Source organism: Triticum aestivum, chromosome 2D (assembly GCF_018294505.1).
Source record: "Triticum aestivum cultivar Chinese Spring chromosome 2D, IWGSC CS RefSeq v2.1, whole genome shotgun sequence".
NCBI lineage: Eukaryota > Viridiplantae > Streptophyta > Magnoliopsida > Poales > Poaceae > Triticum > Triticum aestivum.
Genome location: NC_057799.1, coordinates 348,537,533 through 348,560,128, shown reverse-complemented (window position 1 = coordinate 348,560,128; position 22,596 = coordinate 348,537,533).

Here is a 22,596-nt window from a genome sequence, read left to right as displayed (position 1 = left end):
ACACCGCAAGATTGAACCCAAAGCTAAGCACTTCTCCCATTGCAAGAAAGATCAATCTAGTAGGCCAAACCAAACTGATAATTCGAAGAGACTTGCAAAGATAACCAATCATACATAAAAGAATTCAGAAGATTCAAATATTGTTCATAGATAAACTTGATCATAAACCCACAATTCATCGGTCTCAACAAACACACCGCAAAAGAAGATTACATCGAATAGATCTCCACAAGAGAGGGGGAGAACATTGTATTGAGATCCAAAAAGAGAGAGGAAGCCATCTAGCTAATAACTATGGACCCGAAGGTCTGAGGTAAACTACTCACACTTCATCGGAGAGGGTATGGTGTTGATGTAGAATCCCTCCGTGATCGATGCCCCCTCCGGCGGAGCTCCGGAACAGGCCCCAAGATGGGATCTCACGGGTATAGAAGGTTGCGGCGGTGGAATTAGGTTTTTGGCTCCGTTTCTGGTAGTTTGGGGATACGTAGGTATATATAGGAGGAAGGAGTACGTCGGTGGAGCAACGTGGGCCCCACGAGGGTGGAGGGCGCGCCCCCTACCTCGTGGCTTCCTGGTAGCTTTCTTGACGTAGGGTCCAAGTCCTCTGGATCACGTTCGTTCCGAAAATCACGTTCCCGAAGGTTTCATTCCGTTTGGACTCCGTTTGATATTCTTTTTCTGCAAAACTCTGAAATAGGCAAAAAACAGCAATTCTGGGCTGGGCCTCCGGTTAATAGGTTAGTCCCAAAAATAATATAAAAGTGTATAATAAAGCCCAATAATGTCCAAAACAGAAGATAATATAGCATGGAGCAATCAAAAATTATAGATACGTTGGAGACGTATCAGCCCGCACTGTTCCCACCGCTCCCTCTCTGCCTCACCACCCCTCGCTCTCCTCTCCTCTGATGGCTTCGCCTCGCCCACCGTCGCGCCGTCCTCTGACCCCCATCGACCAGCGCATCGCCAGCATCCCAGAGTGCTGGCTAGCCGGGCTCCAGAACTCGGGCAGGGACCTTGCGGCAGTGCTGCGAGCGCCGTCCCCCATCTGCTGTCGGCCACCACGAGCGTCAGCCAATGCGGTGCCGGCCGTGCCTGCTCCGCTGCCGATTCTGGACCTCGTGGTCCTGGGCTCGATGCTGGCGCCGTCCACGGAGCCGCCGCTTCTTGGGACCCCATTGGGCAGAGGGGTTTTCTTGACCCTCGTCCAAGGGTTTTCTCCTGTCGGTGCACCGTCCTGCTCGACCTCCGGCGTGGCCATGAGCACGGGGCTGATGCCGCAGGCCGTCGCCAGGGCCGGCTCCTCCTATGCTCTGCCACCTCTCTCCTTCCCGCCGGGGTTTTCACCCCGGCCTCAGTTCACTGCGACTGCGCGTGCTCCGGTGAGTCAAACCCCCCAATGCTTGCTCGTAGATGTAGATTAGAGGTTTATTTCTTAGGCATGTGCTACTACTTAGTGGATTCGATAGGATTCCAGTAGATCCGATTGGATGCGATCTGATTCGAATCCAATTGGACCGATCTGTTCTTGTTTGCTACAGTGTGTGTCCTAGGATAATGTTCATGTTCATCTTGTTGTTCATGTTGAATGCTCTAGATTGTTATACATGTTCAAGCTAGGGTTTGTGTTATACGTGCATGTAGTAGGACCATTTGTAGGATGCTGCCAAATGTGCATGGGTGCACATGGGTGCTATTGATAAGTGGCACTTGTTGTTCTTCTTTTTAGATGTTTCCATGCTTAGGATGTTTGCTCATGGGCAGTTGCAGAAAACCAGATGGCACTGATCAGTGGCATTTTCCCAAGAGCAAGTGCCATTGATAAGTGGCATTTGCTCTTGGGCAAATGTCATTGATCAGTGGCACTTGCTATTGGGCAAGTCCCCTGATCAGTGCCACTGATTAGTGGCATTTGCCTAAGAGCAAGTGCCACTGATCAGTGACATTTGCCCAAGAGCAAATTGTTGGGGAACGTAGCAGAAATTCAAAATTTTCCTACGTGTCACCAAGATCAATCTAGGAGATGCTAGCAACGAGAGGGGAGGAGTGCATCTACATACCCTTGTAGATCGCGAGCGGAAGCATTCAAGAGAACGGGGTTGATGGAGTCGTACTCGTCGTGATCCAAATCACCGATGATCCTAGCGCCGAACGGACGGCACCTCCGCGTTCAACACACGTATGGAGCAGCGACGTCTCCTCCTTCTTGATCCAGCAAGGGGGGAGGAGAGGTTGATGGAGATCCAGCATCACGACGGCATGGTGGTGGAAGTAGCGGGATCCCGGCAGGGCTTCGCCAAGCGCTGCGGGAGGAGGGAGATGTGTCACGGGAGGGAGAGGGAGGCGCCAGGGCTTGGGGTGCTGCTCCCATGCGCCTCCCCACTATATATAGGGGTGGAGAGGGCTGGTTTCTTGCCCTCCAAGTCCATTGGGGCGTTGGCAAAGGTGGGGGAAAGAAATCCCATCATTTCCCTTCCCCACCGATTGTTATCCCCCTTTTTTAGGGATCTTGATCTTATCCCTTCGGGATATGATCTTATTCCTTCTAAGGTGGGATCTTGGTGCGCCTTGACCAGGGGTGTGGGGCCTTGCCCCCACTACCCACGTTCATGTGGGTCCCCCCATGCAGGTGGGCCCAACTTCGGAACCTTCTAGAACCTTCCCGGTACAATACCGAAAAATCCCGAACATTTTCCGGTGGCCAAAATAGGACTTCCCATATATAAATCTTTACCTCCGGACCATTCCGGAACTCCTCGTGACGTCCGGGATCTCATCCGGGGCTCCGAACAACTTTCTAATTTCCGCATACTAATATCTCTACAACCCTAGCGTCACCGAACCTTAAGTGTGTAGACCCTACGGGTTCGGGAGACATGCAGACATGACCGAGACGACTCTCCGGTCAATAACCAACAGCGGGATCTGGATACCCATGTTGTCTCCCACATGTTCCACGATGATCTCATCGGATGAACCACGATGTCGAGGATTCAATCAATCCCGTATACAATTCCCTTTGTCAATCGGTACGTTACTTGCCCGAGATTCGATCGTCGGTATCCCAATACCTTGTTCAATCTCGTTACCGGCAAGTCACTTTACTCGTACCGTAATGCATGATCCCGTGACCAAACACTTGGTCACATTGAGCTCATTATGATGATGCATTACCGAGTGGGCCCAGAGATACCTCTCCGTCATACGGAGTGACAAATCCCAGTCTCGATTCGTGCCAACCCAACAGACACTTTCGGAGATACCTGTAGTGCACCTTTATAGCCACCCAGTTACGTTGTGACGTTTGGTACACCCAAAGCATTCCTACGGTATCCGGGAGTTGCACAATCTCATGGTCTAAGGAAATGATACTTGACATTAGAAAATCTCTAGCAAACGAACTACACGATCTTGTGCTATGCTTAGGATTGGGTCTTGTCCATCACATCATTCTCCTAATGATGTGATCCCGTTATCAATGACATCCAATGTCCATGGTCAGGAAACCATAACCATCTATTGATCAACGAGCTAGTCAACTAGAGGCTTACTAGGGACATGTTGTGGTCTATGTATTCACACATGTATTACGGTTTCCATTTAATACAATTATAGCATGAACAACAGACAATTATCATGAACAAGGAAATACAATAATAACCATTTTATTATTGCCTCTAGGGCATATTTCCAACAGTCTCCCACTTGCACTAGAGTCAATAATCTAGTTCACATCACCATGTGATTAACACTCAAAGTTCACATCGCCATGTGACTAATACCCAAGAGTTTACTAGAGTCAATAATCTAGTTCACATCACCATGTGATTAACACTCAATGAGTTCTAGGGTTTGATCATGTTATGCTTACGAGAGAGGTTTTAGTCAACGGGTCTGCAACATTCAGATCCGTGTGTGCTTTACAAATCTCTATGTCATCTTGTAGATGCAGCTACCACGCGCTACTTGGAGCTATTCCAAATAACTGCTCTACTATACGAATCCGGTTCACTACTCAGAGTCGTCCGGATTAGTGTCAAAGTTTGCATCGACGTAACCCTTTACGACGAACCCCCTTTCCACCGCCATAATCGAGAAAATTCCTTAGTCCACTAGATACTAAGGATAAGTTCGATCGCTGTCATGTGATCCCTTCCTGGATCACTATTGTACCCCTTGACTAACTCATGGCAAGGCACACTTCAGGTGCGGTACACAGCATAGCATATTGTAGAGCCTACGTCTAAAGCATAGGGGACGACCTTCGTCCTTTCTCTTTCTTCTGCCGTGGTCAGGTCTTGAGTCTTACTCAATACTCACACCTTGTAACACAGCCAAGAACTCCTTCTTTGCTGATCTATTTTGAACTCCTTCAAAATCTTGTCACGGTATGTATTCATTTGAAAGTACTATTAAGCGTTTTTGATCTATCCTTATAGATCTTGATGCTCAATGTTCAAGTAGCTTAATCCAGGTTTTCCATTAAAAACACTTTTCAAATAAGCCTGGATGCTTTCCAGAAATTCTACATCATTTCTGATCAACAATATGTTAACAACATATACTCATCAAAAATTCTATAGTGCTCCCACTCACTTCTTTGGAAATACAAGTTTCTCATGAACTTTGTATAAACCCAAAATCTTTGATCATCTCATCAAAGCGTTCATTCCAACTCCGAGATGCTTACTCCAACCCTTAGAAGGATTGCTGGAGCTTTGCATACTTGTTAGCATCTTTCAGGATTGACAAAACCTGCTGGTTGTATCACATACAACCTTTCCTCAAGAAAATCGTCGAGGAAACAATGTTTTGACATCCTATCTGCAAGATTTCATAAATAATGCAGTAACTGCTAATATAATTCTAACAGACTCTTAGCATGGCTACGAGTGAGAAAGTCTCATCGCAGTCAACTCCTTGAACTTGCCGGAAAACATCTTAACGACAAGTCGACCTTTTTTAATGGTGACACTTACCATCATTGTCTGTCTTCCCTTTAAAATCCATCTGTACCCAACAGCCTTACGACCATCAAGTAGTTCTTTCAAAGTCTATACTTTGTTTTCATACATGGATCCTCTCGGATTTTATGGCCTCAAGCCATTCGTCGGAATCCGGGCCCACCATCGCTTCTCCATAGCTCGTAGGTTCATTGTTGTCTAGCAACATGACTTCCAAGACAGGATTACGTACCACTCTGAAGTAGTACGCATCCTTGTCGTCCTATGAGGTTTGGTAGTGACTTGATCTGAATTTTCATGATCACTATCATAAGCTTCCACTTCAATTGGTGTAGGTGCCACAGGAACAACTTCCTGTGCCCTGCTACACATTAGTTGAAGTGACGGTTCAATGACCTCATCAAGTCTCCACCATCCTCCCACTCAATTCTTTCGAGAGAAACTTTTCCTCGAGAAAGGACCCGTTTCTAGAAACAATCGCTTTTGCTTCCAGATCTGAAATAGGAGGTATACCCAACTGTTTTGGGTATTCTATGAAGATGCATTTATCCGCTTTGGGTTCGAGCTTATCAGCCTGAAACTTTTTCACATAAGCATCGCAGCCCCAAACTTTTAAGAAACGACAACTTAGGTTTCTCTAAACCATAGTTCATACGGTGTCATCTCAACGGAATTGCGTGGTGCCCTATTTAAAGTGAATGCGGTTGTCTCTAATGCCTAACCCATAAACGATAGTGTAATTCGATAAGAGACATCATGGTATGCACCATATCCAATAGGGTGCAGTTATGATGTTCGGACACACCATCACACTATGGTGTTCCAGGCGGTATTAGTCGTGAAACAATTTCCACAATTTCTTAATTGTGTGCCAAACTCGTAACTCAGATATTCATCTCTATGATCATATCACAGACATTTTATCCTCTTGTCACGACGATCTTCAACTTCACTTTGAAATTACTTGAACCTTTCAATAATTCAGACTTGTGTTTCATCAAGTAAATATTCTCAGCATCTACTCAAATCATCTGTGAAGTAAGAACATAACGATATCCACTGCGTGCCTCAGCACTCATTGGACTGCACACATCAAATGTATTACTTCCAACAAGTTGCTCTCTTGTTCCATCTTACTAAAAACGAGGTCTTTCAGTCATCTTGCCCATGTGGTATGATTTGCATGTCTCAAGTGATTCAAAATCAAGTGAGTCCAAATGATCCATCTGTATGGACTTTCTTCATGCATATATACTAATAGACTTGGTTCGCATGTCTCAATCTTTTCAAAAACGAGTGAGTCCAAAGATCCATCAACATGGAGCTTCTTCATGCGTTTTATACCAATATGACTCAAGTGGCAGTGCCACAAGTATGTGGTACTATCTTTTGGCATGAACATGTGTATCACTACGACCGAGATTCAATAAACCATTCATTTTAGGTGCAAGACCATTGAAGGTATTATTCAAATAGACAGAGTAACCATTATTCTCCTTAAATGAATAACCGTATTGTGATAAACATAATCCAATCATGTCTATGCTCAACGCAAACACCAAATAACAATTATTTAGGTTTAACACCAATCTCGATGGTAGAGGGAGCATGCGATGCTTGATCACATCAACCTTGGAAACACTTCCAACACATATCGTCATCTCACCTTTAGCTAGTCTCCGTTTATTCCGTAGCCTTTTATTTCGAGTTACCAACACTTAGCAACCGAACCGGTATCTAATACCCTGGTGCTACTAGGAGTACTAGTAAAGTACACATTAATATAATGTATATCCAATATACTTCTGTCGACCTTGCCTACCTTCTCATCTACGAAGTATCTAGGGTAGTTCTGCTTCAGTGACCATTCCCCTCATTACAGAAGCACTTAGTCTCGGGTTTGGGTTCAACCTTGGGTTTCTTCACTAGAGCAGCAACTGATTTGCCGTTTCATGAAGTATCCCTTCTTTCCCTTGCCCTTCTTGAAACTAGTGGTTTTACTAACCATCAACAATAGATGCTCCTACTTGATTTCTACTTTCGCGGTGTCAAACATCGCGAGTTGCTCAAGGATCATCATGTCTATCCCTGATATGTTATAGTTCATCACGAAGCTCTAATAGCTTGGTGGCAGTGACTATGGAGAACCATCACTATCTCATCTGGAAGATTAACTCCCACTCGATTCAAGTGATTGTAGTACTCAGACAATCTGAGCACATGCTCAACGATTGAGCTTTTCTCCCTTAGTTTGCAAGCTTAAGAAACTTGTCAGAGGTCTCATACCTCTTGACGTGGGCATTAGTCTGAAATCCCAATTTCAGTCTTTGGAACATCTCATATGTTTTGCGACGTTTCAAAACCGTCTTTGGTGCCACAATTTTAAACCGTTAGCATCACACACTGAACTATCACGTAGTCATCAAAACATGCATGTCAGATGTTTCGTAACATCTACAGATGATGCTCGAGGTTCAGCACACCGAGCGGTGCATTAAGGACATAAGCCTTCTGTGCAGCAATGAGGACAATCCTCAGTTTACGGACCCAGTCTGCATAATTGCTACTATCAACTTTCAACTAAATTTTCTCTAGGAACATATCTTTAGTAGAACTAAAGCGTAAGCTACGACATTATTTGCAAAGACCTTTTGACTATGTTCATGATAATTAAGTTCATCTGATTATTTAATGAACTCCCACTTAGATAGACATCCCTCTAGTCATCTAAGTGACACATGATCCGAATCGACTAGGCCGTGTCCGATCATCACGTGAGACGGACTAGTCATCATCGGTGAACATCTCCATGTTGATCGTATCTACTATACGACTCATGTTCGACCTTTCGGTCTCTTGTGTTCCGAGGCCATGTCTGTACATGCTAGGCTCGTCAAGTCAACCTAAGTGTTTTGCTTGTGTTCCGAGGCCATGTCTGTACATGCTAGGCTCGTCAACACCCGTTGTATGCGAATGTTAGAATCTATCACACCCGATCATCACATGGTGCTTCGAAACAACGAACCTTCGCAACGGTGCACAGTTAGGGGGAACACATCTCTTGAAATTTTAGTGAGGGATCATCTTATTTATGCTACCGTCGTTCTAAGCAAATAAGATGTAAACATGACAAACATCACATGCAAATCATAAAGTGACATGATATGGCCAATATCATCTTGCGCCTTTGATCTCCATCTTCGAGGCGCGGCATGATCACCTTCGTCACCGGCATGACACCATGATCTCCATCATCATGATCTCCATCATCGTGTCTTCATGAAGTTGTCTCGCCAACTATTACTTCTACTACTATGGCTAACGGTTAGCAATAAAGTAAAGTAATTACATGGCGTTTTCATTGACACGAAGGTCATACAATAAATTAAGACAACTCCTATGGCTCCTGCCGGTTATCATACTCATCGACATGCAAGTCGTGATTCCTATTACAAGAACATGATCAATCTCATACATCACATATATAATTCATCGCATCCTTTTGGCCATATCACATCACATAGCATACCCTACAAAAACAAGTTAGACATCTTCTAATTGTTGTTGCATGTTTTACGTGGCTGCTATGGGTTTCTAGCAAGAACGTTTCTTACCTACGCAAAAGCCACAACGGTGATATGCCAATTGCTATTTACACTTCATAAGGACCCCTTTCATCGAATCTGATCCAACTAAAGTGGGAGAGACAGACACCTGCTAGCCACCTTATGCATCAAGTGCATGTCAGTCGGTGGAACCTGTCTCACGTAAGAGTACGTGTAAGGTCGGTCCGGGCCGCTTCATCCCACAATGCCGCCGAATCAAGATAAGACTAGTAACGGCAAGCAAATTGAACAAATCATCGCCCACAACTACTTTGTGTTCTACTCGTGCATAGAATCTACGCATAGACCTGGCTCATGATGCCACTGTTGGGGAACGTAGCAGAAATTCAAAATTTTCCTACGTGTCACCAAGATCAATCTAGGAGATGCTAGCAACGAGAGGGGAGGAGTGAATCTACATACCCTTGTAGATCGCGAGCGGAAGCGTTCAAGAGAACGGGGTTGATGGAGTCGTACTCGTCGTGATCCAAATCACCGATGATCCTAGCGCCGAACGGACGGCACCTCCGCGTTCAACACACGTACGGAGCAGCGACATCTCCTCCTTCTTGATCCAGCAAGGGGGGAGGAGAGGTTGATGGATATCCAGCAGCACGACGGCGTGGTGGTGGAAGTAGCGGGATCCCGGCAGGGCTTCGCCAAGCGCTGTGGGAGGAGGGAGATGTGTCACGGGAGGGAGAGGGAGGCGCCAGGGCTTGGGGTGCTACTCCCATGCGCCTCCCCACTATATATAGTTGTGGAGGGGGCTGGTTTCTTGCCCTCCAAGTCCATTGGGGCGTTGGCAAAGGTGAGGGAAAGAAATCCCATCATTTCCCTTCCCCACCGATTGTTATCCCCCTTTTTTAGGGATCTTGATCTTATCCCTTCGGGATATGATCTTATTCCTTCTAAGGTGGGATCTTGGTGCGCCTTGACCAGGGGTGTGGGGCCTTGCCCCCACTACCCATGTTCATGTGGGTCCCCCCATGCAGGTGGGCCCCACTTCAGAACCTTCTAGAACCTTCCCGGTACAATACCGAAAAATCCCGAACATTTTCCGGTGGCCAAAATAGGACTTCCCATATATAAATCTTTACCTCCGGACCATTCCGTAACTCCTCGTGATGTCCGGGATCTCATCCGGGACTCCGAGCGACTTTCGGATTTCCGCATACTAATATCTCTACAACCCTAGCGTCACCGAACCTTAAGTGTGTAGACCCTACGGGTTCGGGAGACATGCAGACATGACCAAGACGACTCTCCGGTCAATAACCAACAGCGGGATCTGGATACCCATGTTGGCTCCCACATGTTCCATGATGATCTCATCGGATGAACCATGATGTCGAGGATTCAATCAATCCCGTATACAATTCCCTTTGTCAATCGGTACGTTACTTGCCCGAGATTCGATCGTCGGTATCCCAATACCTTGTTCAATCTCGTTACCGGCAAGTCACTTTACTTGTACCGTAATGCATGATCCCGTGACCAAACACTTGGTCACATTGAGCTCATTATGATGATGCATTACCGAGTGGGCCCAGAGATACCTCTCCATCATACGGAGTGACAAATCCCAGTCTCGATTCGTGCCAACCCAACAGACACTTTCGGAGATACCTGTAGTGCACCTTTATAGCCAACCAGTTACGTTGTGACGTTTGGTACACCCAAAGCATTCCTACGGTATCCGGGAGTTGCACAATCTCATGGTCTAAGGAAATGATACTTGACATTAGAAAAGCTCTAGCAAACGAACTACACGATCTTGTGCTATGCTTAGGATTGGGTCTTGTCCATCACATCATTCTCCTAATGATGTGATCCTGTTATCAATGACATCCAATGTCCATGGTCAGGAAACCATAAACATCTATTGATCAACGAGCTAGTCAACTAGAGGCTTACTAGGGACATGTTGTGGTATATGTATTCACACATGTATTATGGTTTCCAGTTAATACAATTATAGCATGAACAACAGACAATTATCATGAACAAGGAAATATAATAATAACCATTTTATTATTGCCTCTAGGGCATATTTCCAACATAAATGCCACTTATCAATGGCACTTGCTCTTGGGCAAATGCCACTGATCAGTCTGATCAGTGGCATTTGCCCAAGAGCAAGTGCCATTGATAAGTGGCATTTGCCCAAGAGTTTGTGCACTGATCAGTGGCATTTGCTCTTGGGCAAATGTCTCTCATCAGTGCCATTTGCTGTAGTGCTAATGTCGATGGCATTTGATTAGTGGCATTTGGCAAAGAGTTTATGCACTAATACTTGTCATCTTACCTGACAAGATATTGAAGAGTGACTGGGATATGGCGGGTGGAGGAGCTCAGGTGGTGGCCGGAGCTGAGGGCGCCGAGGATTTCATCCCCACGAACAGGTGGCTCGGGACGGTGGACCTGCCTGGCAGGATCGCCTTCATGAGCCTGCCTCGTTCAAGGGGATGATCTCCGAGGCAGGGCCATGAGGAGGGGGCCCGGGAGCTGCTGCGCTTCTACCAGCAGATCAAGGACAACGAGGACCTCGCCATGCTCGTCTTCCCTCGCAAGTTCGTGGAGGTGATGAACACCTGGCTGGTCATCAAGCGGCTCCCGTGCATGGTCAGGCTGTCGGCGAACAAGCGGTGCGTGTTCTGGGTGCAGATCCAGAACTTCGAGGGGCACATGGTGCTTGGCCGGGGCTGGAACTACTTCTGCCGCCGCCACTGCATCGTCCCCGGCGACCTCGTCGTTGTGCGCATCTCAGGACTCGGACTGAAGGTTCAGATCTACAACCACGACTCCTCGGTCATGTGCAGGTTTTGTTGCAGCAGGCGCAACTGCGTTGGTGACATTGAGCATGCTATGTAGTTAAGTAAGGTGTTAGTGTTGGACTTTTATGGTGTGTGGCTAGACTTATGGTACTTGTGCTGGCAACTTGTTCATATTTTGGCCAGGAGCAGCACCCTGGCATGGAGCAGGGAAGGAGGATGCCCCTGCTGTTAATCTAGACTTATGCTATGTAGTTAAGTAGTTTGCTGTCATTTCCTTACTTGCTTTGTTTGATTTCGTTTGGTTGCTTGCTTTGTTTGATCTCATATGTGCTTGCTATTGTGTTGATCATGTGGTGGTAAGGCCACCACATTTGAATGGGGTGAGCAGAACATAAACGCTGTTTGCAACCAAACAGCTAAAGTTTGCATCTGCTCACACCCTAAGCACAAAAACGGCAACCAAACAGCAGGGGCGTAAGTGCCCCTCCATGCGATGCAGGCAACCAAACAGGTTGCATCTGCTGCATATGAGGCTGCATTCAAGAACCAGGCTGGCTGGAGATGGACATGCAATGCAGCTACTGTTGCAAACTGCAACCAAACACGCCCCTAGGCACACACTCAATGGCGTTACAGGACGGAGTCGGCGTCGTCGTAGGGGAAGCTGGACTCGGGCGGCGACTGGTGGCGGGAGGAGCTCTGGCACGTCCTTGGTAGGAGCAGCTCGGGGGCTCCGCGATGGGACGACTTGGGCCACCGGTAGCGAAGCAGATTGGGGCGCAGCTAGGGGATGTGGGGGATCTTGCGGACAGGAGCCGCGGCGCCGACCGTGGCTGGGGGGTGGCCCTCGATTCAGCCTCGATTCGGCTCGGAGGAGGGAGAGGAAGCTTGGAACGGGAGATTCGGGGGTGTGGAGCACCGATCCACCGGATGGAGTAGAGAAGAGGCTCCGACGGCCGGTGGCCGGGGCTTAGGTGGGTCAGCGGGTGGCCGTGTTCGGCTCGGGAGAGGAAAACTCTGTTGCTGGAAGTCTGGAGGAGAAGGAAAGAACGAACCGGTGTGGTGGCATTTGTGCCGTATTATGCACTTTGATGGGAGGGTAAAACTGGCTCAGATGATTTTGAAGCTTCAACAGTCAACAATTGGTCAAAATCGCAGGTAACTTCTAAACTGGATACCTCAATTGATTCTGGGAGCTTCAATTTTAAGGAGCTTAGTGAATTAAAAGAGTTGGGATTTCGGTAAGAACACAACTAGAAAAATAATAAATACAAGAACAAAGAACTAAAACATAAATTGAAATAGAAACTTTAACAATCTATACCTACCTAAATAAAGGGGTTATTGCTTTCAGTGGTACGTCATTAAAATTGGCTCCAAAGTTTCAAAATATTACTCACAATGCCACCTATAAATAATAAAAAACGTTTTCAGGGAATCCCCCGCTTGAGCCGGCCCAAGCATAGGGACCTACTATAATCCGCTCTGCGCCCTGCAGAACACGCAGCGCGCCCGTTTCGGCCGCCCATGTGCGGGCTCCTATTTCTATTTTTTTATCTTTTTGGTTCCATTTTTGTTATTTCTAATTTAAATAATTTGGAAACTTTTAAAATTTTAAAAAACTGAGAATTTTGAAATAAATGTTCAAGAAAACATATAATGTTTGTGAATTCAAAAAATGCTCGGGATTTTTCTAAAAGTATTCACATATTAAATAAATGTTCGGAATTTAAAAACAAATGTTTGTAAAATCAAAAGAAGTCCATGATTTTGAAAAAAGTACGTGTATGAAACATTATTAATGAAATTGAACAAAATGTTTGCTAATTCAAAAAATGTTCATGCATTTTAGAAAATGTCCAAAAAATTTAACAACAGTTCGTGAATTACAAAAGGTTTATTGATTCATAAATGTTTGCTGATTCAGAAAATGTTCATGCATTTCAAAAAAAATTGCAAACTTAAAAAAATCCACCAATTTTGAAAAAATGTTTGTCTATTCTACAATTGTTCGCCGATTGAAGAAAATGTTTAAAAACCGTTTGCAATATAAAAAATGTTCACAATATTTAAAAATATATTTTTAAGTAGTAAAAATGTTCAGGATTTTTAAAAATGTTTCTAAATTTGTAGAAGTGTTCATGAATGATAGAAGGTATGTAGTTAAACATTGATGCTTCTGAGTATTTGTGATTATATACCCGCGTGAATTTTGAAGAATTAACTGCGAGGGTGTATCAGAGGGAGTATTAGAGTATGTTTTAAAAAACAATTCTTGAAATTCAGATTCTTTGAATTACCAAGTTTTTTGACAACCATGATATTTTTTGAAAATGTGAACATTGCTTCGATTTGTGAATAAATTTTAAAAAAGAAACATTTTCTTGCATTTGTGATTTAAAAAAATCATGCGATGATGTGAACAAAATGTGGTCACCTACATTGAAGTTTGTGATTTTTTTCTCCCGTTGCAACGCACGGGCCCTTTTGCTAGTAACTATAACGCAGTGACTAGTGACATGATGCCTCTCCGGCAACGGCGCTAGAAAAGATGGTTGATGCCCTTTGAGATCCGGTTTGGTTAATGAAGTTTCCTATGCCTTTCCCCAAGGAGTGACCATTAGTTATCGAACCCATAAGAGGATGTGCACTACGACCTAGACTTTGAAAAGTTATTGCTAACGAATTAAATTCAATGCTCCCGTTCGTCTCCAGCACCACAACAAGGATCCTGCATCAGCATTGGAGAAGACCTAAATCGATCGACAAGACAAGCATCGCCTCGGTCCAACTAAGCCAGCCGCCCGGGAAGTTCATTTGTTGTGTGTTCGATGTTACTTTTCACTCCTATAAGTATACCAAAATGGGTTGGATCGCTTCAACAGCGGCGGCGGCGCACATACGGTTCATCCAGGTAGCGAGATAGGAGAGAGATGAGGGAGGGGAAAGGGGGAGCTCCTAACCGACGCATACTGCGTCAAACAGCGAAGTGACGCACGCACGGACCCCCCGACTAGGCCGGCCCAATAGAGGGCGCTGTAGTGAGCGCGCTTGTCTGCCTTTAACGCATTGATGTTAAAAAAATGAAAAAGCGCACAGAGTCTCTCACTGGGATTCGAACTCTGCACCTCCATCTAGGGTCAGAGAGCCGCTAACTAGTAGACCTAACAAGTGCTTGTGAAAAAATAGGAGCGCGAAGGTATAAGAACTAACACCAAGGCAGAATCTGGACAGATTTTTTATATTTTTCAAACTTTCCTTGGAAATTGTTATTTTTTGTAGCAACGCACAAAGTTTGAGAAGAAGACGAAATTTTGAAAAACACGGTAAATTTTCAAAAAAATAAAATAAAAGCGTGAACATATATTGACAAAACATTTTTTGGAAATCCGAAACATTTACTGAAATAGCAAACATTTATTGACTTTTGAGAAAAAAATTGGATAATGGGAACAATTTTTGTAAAGCGCAAACATATTTGAAATTCCCGAACATTTTTTTAAAAACTCGAACATTTATAGAATTTTGAGAACAAAAGTTGATAATGTGAACATGTTTTGAATTGTTAAATAATTTTTTAAAAGCACAATTTTTTTAAAAATTCAGAACATTTTTTGAAAACACGAACAATATTTGGATTTGTGAGAAAAAATTCATATTCTGAATAGTTTTCGATATTGGGAACATTTTTTGAATTGTTGAACAGTTTTTGAGAAGCATGAACAATTTTTAAAATTTTCGAAAATCATTTGAAAATAGGAACATATTTTAATATTCTGAACACTTTTTCAAAAAACACTAATATTTTTTTGGAATTCCCGACATTTATTGAATTTATGAACAAAAATCATAAAATATGATAATTTTCTAGATTTTGAAAATAATTTCAAGAACACGAACATTTTTTTGAAACTTTCATGTATTTCTAGAAATTATGAAACAAATTGTAAAACAAGAACATTTTTTGAAAAATAGGAAATTTCTTTGCTGTTACAGAAAATCCTAAACATTTTGTAGAACTGCGAACTTGTGTTGAAAAAGAAAAAAGAAACAAAAAACGAAAAACAAAAAGAAGGGAAAAGGAAAAGAAACAGAAAAAAGAAGAAAATAACAGGAAAACGATGAAAGCAACGAAAACACGGTTCAGGGAACCTTTAGAAGGCACAAAACTGGATTGGCCAGTTCGTAACGTATCTACATAAGTGGGCTGGCCCAGGCAGCGTCGCTCGGTCGTTCTGCGAAGCGCCCGCATCGCAATGAGCAGCCGAGGGACTGGCCCATATGTGGCCCGGACGCCGTCTGTTTTTATTTTTGCGGATGTTTTCTTTTTCTTTTTTTCCTTTTCTTCTTTTCTTTTTTCAATAATTCGGGATATCAAAAGGTCCTAAATTTCAGAAAAGTTGCTAATTTTAAATAAAAACAATCATGATTTCAAAAAAACATTCATGATTTTAAAAAAGATGCTCGGTAAATCAAAAATTGTTCATGAATTTGGGAAAATATGTTCACAAATTTCAAAAATGTTCATGAATTTAAAACAATGTTCATGATTTCAAAAATGTTCACAAAATTTGTAAAAAAGTTCATGATTTCAAAAAAGGATCGTGAAATTGGAAAATGTTCATGATTTCAAAAAGTTGTCTAGAATTTAAAAACAATTCAGGATTAAAGAAATATTCATGATTTAGAAATTGTTCGTGAATTAGAAAAAATACAAGAATTTATAAAAAAAATCATGATTTCGATAAAAATATAAATTTCAAAATTGTTCAAGATTCAAAAAAATGAGCATGAGTTTTAGAAAAAATGTTCACGAATTTGAAAACATGTTCATCATTTAGGAGAATGTTCATAAGGTTCTAAAAAATGTTCACGATTTTGAAAAAATATTCCTGAGTTATAAAAAAATGTTCATGGTTTCAAAAAAATGTAGATGATTTAAGAGAATGTTCACAAATTTTTCAAAACAAAACAAACATTTCCAAAAAAATGTTCATCTTTGAAAAAAATGTTCATGATTTCAAAAACTTGTCTTAAATTTAAAAATTGTTCATGATTTAAAAAAAAATGTTCATGAGTTTTATAAAAATGTTCACGAATTTGAAAACATGTTCATCATTTAGGAGAATGTTCATAAAGTTCTAAACATTATTCACGATTTTGAAAAAAATGTTCGTGAGTTATAAAAAATGTTTATGGTTTCAAAAAAATGTACATGATTTAAGAGAATATTCACAAATTTTTAAGAACAAAACCATGATTTCCAAAATAATGTTCACCTTTGAAAAAAAATCACGTAAAAATGCGAATTTAGAAGATTTTCGTAAATTGAAAAAGAAGAATAAAAATGAAAATAGAAAAAAAAACAGAAAAGGATGAAAAGTGAAAATAAAAAACGAAAAAAGGAAAAGAAAGAAAAAACAGAGAAAAACCAGTTCAGGGAAGGTTCCGGAACCTTCCAAAAACTGGTTGTGTGGGAAACCACGAAATGGGTCGGCCCCTTGAAATAGTAGCGCGCGTGAGGGGGTATGCGCTACGATGCTGGCCGGCGCGGTACGCGCCATATATAGGAACTGCGAGCGGCCAGTAGGAGAAGTCGGGAAAGGGAGCACAACGTAGAGTTGAGATACTCGTTTGCTGAAATGGGCTTCATGTGGAAGGGCCCAGTCAACCAAATTAAGTTGATTTTTCTACGAGAGCAGCCTCCATTTAGGACAGCTGGCCCACTTAGGGCATGTACAATGGTTGATAAGATAGTCTTATCTTAAGTTTTGCATGTAATTTAGAGATGGCAAAAAAAGAGTCTACAATGGGTCATCTCTTAGCCTTATCTTCAATAACTAGCAATTCCTAAAAATATGGTGAGACATATTGTGCTAAGAGATCATAAGAGAAGACAAGCCTTTTCTTATGAGTTCTCTCTTCTCCACCTCATCATTGATCCTACGTGGCACTCCTAAGATAGCACCATTGTACATGCCCTTAGCGACTAATGACAAGATTAGATAGCGATTAACGGCCAAAAACATTATAGACATGAATCAAACGGCCAAAAATCTTGAGGGCGTGAGAGGGCTATAAACTGGTTGAGTTTTACTATCCTAAAAAAATTGGAGGAAGTTGTGATGGAATAAAATAGAGTTATTGCAGCATCTACAGTCGAATTTGCCAAATCCAGCACCTTATACATCTGCGGGCAGTGATCGGGCAATCCTCAAATCGACGCAACCACAATCGTGTACCTCAAATCTATCAACCTATATTCATAGTAAAGCATGCAATGTGAAACTAAACTATGTAGACCATCAAACGGACATAGAAATCGACAACAAATGGACATAGAAATGCACATAATGCACATAACCAATCACCAAAAGATCACCACATTTCAACCGACGAAAAAGTCCAAAACTAGATTGCTAATAACGGAAATAGAAATGGAGAGAGGGTTGAGCTTCATCACTTCCTCGCCTGGTCTTTTCCCTTTAGGTCACCGGCGCTGTTGTAGGTGTCCAGGTGGGCGCCGACGGGAGGTGGGTCGTTGTAGTCGTCGTCGTCGGAGCAGTTGGTGTGTCGGAGGAGGTGGAGGAGTCGATGAAGCCCGCCATCCTCTAGACAGCACGGTCCCGCTACCTCTTCGGCTTTGTCACTCTCGCCGCCTCCATCGCTGCCTTTGCCGCCTGCACGCGGATTGCTCCAACCATAGCCGGAGCGCCTTCATGTTTATCCGATGGAGCCAGCAGGCATCTGCCTCCGCCGTCGTTAGCGAGATGCGGTAGACCCACGCGAGGAGCCTCTCTTCGTCATCGGGCACTGCCGGCACGCCGTGGCAGCAGCGGGAGGACTGTGTGAGCACTCCCGAGGCCGCCACCCTCTCACTAGACCACTGCCTCTCACGACGGGCGGCGCGTACCTCGGATTCCGTCATGCACGACCGCTGTGCCGGCAAAGCGGGCACTAACACCCACTGTTGCCCTTAAGGAGCAGCGGACGGACAGTTGGGAGGGTGGCAGTGGGCCAGTGGCGCGAAGTGGGTGCACTGCATGACGTGAGATGGACCCGCTCCGGCTCAGCACTGTGGCGGTGGGCGACAGGGGATGGAGCAGAGCCGAAGCTGACGCCCGTGTCCACCGCGAGTGCTCCATCGCGATACAGAGGGCCAACTCCTCCTTGTCGCCTACCGCATCATAGAGGAAGGCGTCCATATCGTCACCGGATCCGTCGCTCTGCCGCTACCGGAGCTGGACATGATTGACGGAAAGGAGGAGCGGGTCGGATTGGGGAAAGGGAGGAGAAGAGACGAAGAGCAAAGAAAAGTGAAGTGATCTAGGGTTTTGCTCCAGGTGGGGTTTTTGTACGGAGTATGGTCATGGTGGGCCAGCATGGGATGGACTGACATAGCGGGCGCGTCTGAGCACGCATGCGCCTCCCCATATTCGCCCCAGATTTGGGTTGAGTATGAGTGGTACCAGACAACCCGGGCGTTTGGCGCTCGTTTGAGGAGCCGATTGGGTCGGCTTTTTTTGACCGGTCAATGAGCGGTCTGTCCGCGCGAGTGTTTGAGACCTGTTTGAGGCGACCGGTTGTAGATTCTTTTAAAGCATTTACAACTACAACTGGCTAATCCTGATCCCTATACGTCCACGGACATGCCTGCGGACAGTGACTGGGCGGGCCTCAAATATTGCCATTTGCAACCAGAATCCCTATTTTCAAAAGATCAAATACATGCAAACACATGCATGTCGATTATCTTGCCCAAACATAGTTCAGTGCACACAAATGCAAATTGTTCATAATCCATAGATAGTTCAAATATAAATATTGTTCATAGTGCATAATTGATAAATTAGAAGCAAAGTTTATTTGATTTCTAGTGTGGACCCATGACGAATGTTATTTTTACGCTCATCAAACCTAAGTTTAAACTGAGATATTTCATAAAACTGAGATATTCGCTCCAATAATGATACAAATGACTAATGAATACAAAGGGTTGCATATGTCCTATCTTTATTTTGCTTCCACGAAAAATGGGCTATTTATGGAGGAAATCAAGTCATGAAAAGGAGTAAAAAGGAGATAGAGGAGACCAAGTGGGAGGCGCACCAGGAAGACCAGAGCACAAGACAACGTTCCATACGACTGCACGCACTCGTATTCATGGCCATATGGACTGCCATGCATGGGTGTCCCCTCATCCAATTCAACAAATACCGTGAAGAGGCAAACACCACAAACACAAAACATCATAGAAACCTCCATCTTCGTCATCAACAGCAACTCTAGCCGCCGCCATTTCCCATCTACACCTCCATAGCCGCCACCATCTCTACCGCCGTAGCACTCATTGAACTAGACATACTTTGTAATCGTGTATCACATCGGGAAACTACTATGAGACATATTATCAATCAATCTTCATGATGTGTTCTTCAATGGTTTCTCCCTCTGATCTGGTCTACATGTTTGAGTAGTTCGGTAAGGTCATCAGTTGAGACATAGCACTATTGTTGGAAAAATGACATAGAGGCAATAATATTTGTATTATTATACTTACATATTCATAATTATGGAGTTTATATTCTATGCTATAACTGCCATGATCCTGGAATATGCGATTCAGTGAAAACTCATATGCACGTGTGGAATGATAAACAGTTAAATAAAAGGTTCCTAGTCTTGCCTCCAGGACTAGCTCAAGTGTTGTTGGTGATCAAGTTTTCCGGATCTTAGGATATCGTTAAGTGTAACGATAGTCCTAAAACAACATTGAGATTATGACGTTGGAAGAACGATCATATTGAATCGACCCAAACTTGTTTGTGGTGAATTGGATTAATATCGTCTATATTCAATTGTAATAACACAGAGTGTTAACGTGTGATCTTACTCCTTAGATCATGAGAGTATCATGGTCACTTCTTACTGTATGATGGGCTTTGGGTTGCTCAAACGTCACCTGTAACACGGTGATCATAACGACAACTTACGGGTTCATCGGAAAGATTGACAAGTGGCTGAATAGCTCAAGAGTGGGATTTGCTCCTCCGACGATGGAGAGATATTCTTAGGGACCTATCGGTGTAACGACGTCAATCATAGTCTGGCCAAACATAAGTGACTTCATCACGGGGATGCCAGAACACAATAACGAGAAAGAAGAACATATTAACCGGTAACGAGGATTTCGGTACAATGAGCATAGTGATAACTCAGGAGGATATCGATGCATCCCGGGTTTTGTGAAGTATCGTGAAGCAAAGGGAACATCACATGATAACCAAAGGTTCACTCGAATATCATTCATGTGCTCATAGTGATCAATATGGGCGTCCACGGCCCCGCTATCGGTCATTGAACAAACAGTTTCGTTTATGTCTATGAGTCATTAAAACATATGTGTATATATATATATATATATATTGGTCTAGAAGTATTTAGAACATTTTATATTTAATTTAAATATCAACGGTCCTTAAAAGGCCAAGAGGTGGAAGGAATTATGGGCCACAAGGGCTCATAAGGAAGTGGCGCCCCCTTGCCATATAGGGGGTGAATTGGACTTGGGGAGGAGTCCTACTCCTCCCCCATGGCCGGCACCCCAAGGAGGGACTTTCCCTCCTTGGTGGCTGCCCTCTCCTCCTCCTCCAACCTATATATACTAGGGTTTCTTGCTCTATTGAATATACAAGTTTTGGAGCCTCCTCTAGTTCTTCTAGTTCTGGTTCTAGTTGGTCCTAGTTGACTAATTAGAGCTAGGATAATCCTCTTGTCCTCATAATTAGAAGCCCTGTGTGGTTATAATCTCGTCCCTCTAATTCTCCAGCGACGATTAGCTCTGGACGACGAAGTGCTACCAAATCGTGAAGGCTGCACACTTGCAACCAAGTAGAGAGGTCGTGGTTTCGGTCTTCGGTTTGAGGGACTGTTCGTGGGCGGTACGAGGGATCGTTCATCGACAGTTCGAGGGACTCCAAGTACGATCTACACCAACATGTTCTTTTTCCGTCGCAACTTGGTGACGGTAACGATCGTGATCCCAACCTGTTATGCATCTTCATATTGATCTTGGGTGATCGTAGGCGCAATTTTTTTTGTTTTCTACTATGTTTCCCAACAATGGCATCATGAGCAATTATATGAGTAGGTGCAGGTTGCGATCTAGATCAGATATGATTGTGAGGTTTGATGTTCTTGCTATGCTTCCCTTCAGTGTTGCTTCGGTTCAATTCATCGGCATCATGGTGTCGCTTTTTACAAGGTTATGACAATCGATCGGCTCTGCCTGTTGACGATCTGCTAACGGTTCATTGGGCTTCACCATAGTTGAGAATAGTGAACCGTCGCGTACACAAGATGATGCCGAAGATGGAAGATCTTCTAGGGGGTCACGTGTATTTGACGAAGTTTAGTGTGGGGCTACAGATTTTTTAATTACGTCTCTTGTTTCACACACCCTGAAACTTAATCTAGCATCAAGAATCATTGCTTAAACCGTGGACATAGGTAGCTAGCATTACTTGTTAAAACTAGTTAACTGCATAACTAAATTTTTGCTAAAACCGATTAGAGGATGTCTAACTTGGTTTTGCAGGGTATGCATATGATGTGGTAAAGCCTTCGTCGTGATAATGAGTTTATGTATGAGATGGTTATATGTTGTAATGTTAAGTGGCCTGCGCATCACGGCATGATGGTTGGAGCCACGAGATTGCCACGTAAATGTAAATATCATAGAGATAGCCTACAGGTTACAGGTGACGATGGCAACCGTACACGGAGGACTCCCATTGTGGAGAAGGTGTACATGGCGCGGGATGACGAGCTATAATTTCGTTCCACGGCAGAATTTCTGAATTTGGTGCCATGACAACATTTTCTGAAACGATCGCCACGACAACGTTTGCTGAAATTGCCGACATGAACGTTTCTAAACGGTTGCCATGGCAATGAAATATTGGTTGTCACGATGCTTCAACTGAATATTGAAGATGATCACGGTGATTCGCTACAACAAAAAAGACACATCCGTGACATTTTGGGCTGAACAAAATTTTTTTCTGTCATACATATGACACTTCTATGACGATAATTGTGACAAAACCCGGTATCATCATAGATGTGGTGGGCTCCTACTTCTATGACAAAAAATCATGACAGAAAATGGGCTTTTCGTCCTGGGCGGGCCGGAGACGCAGCTGCATGACATTCTTTGGGCCGTCCATGACGGAAAAAACCGTGGTAGAA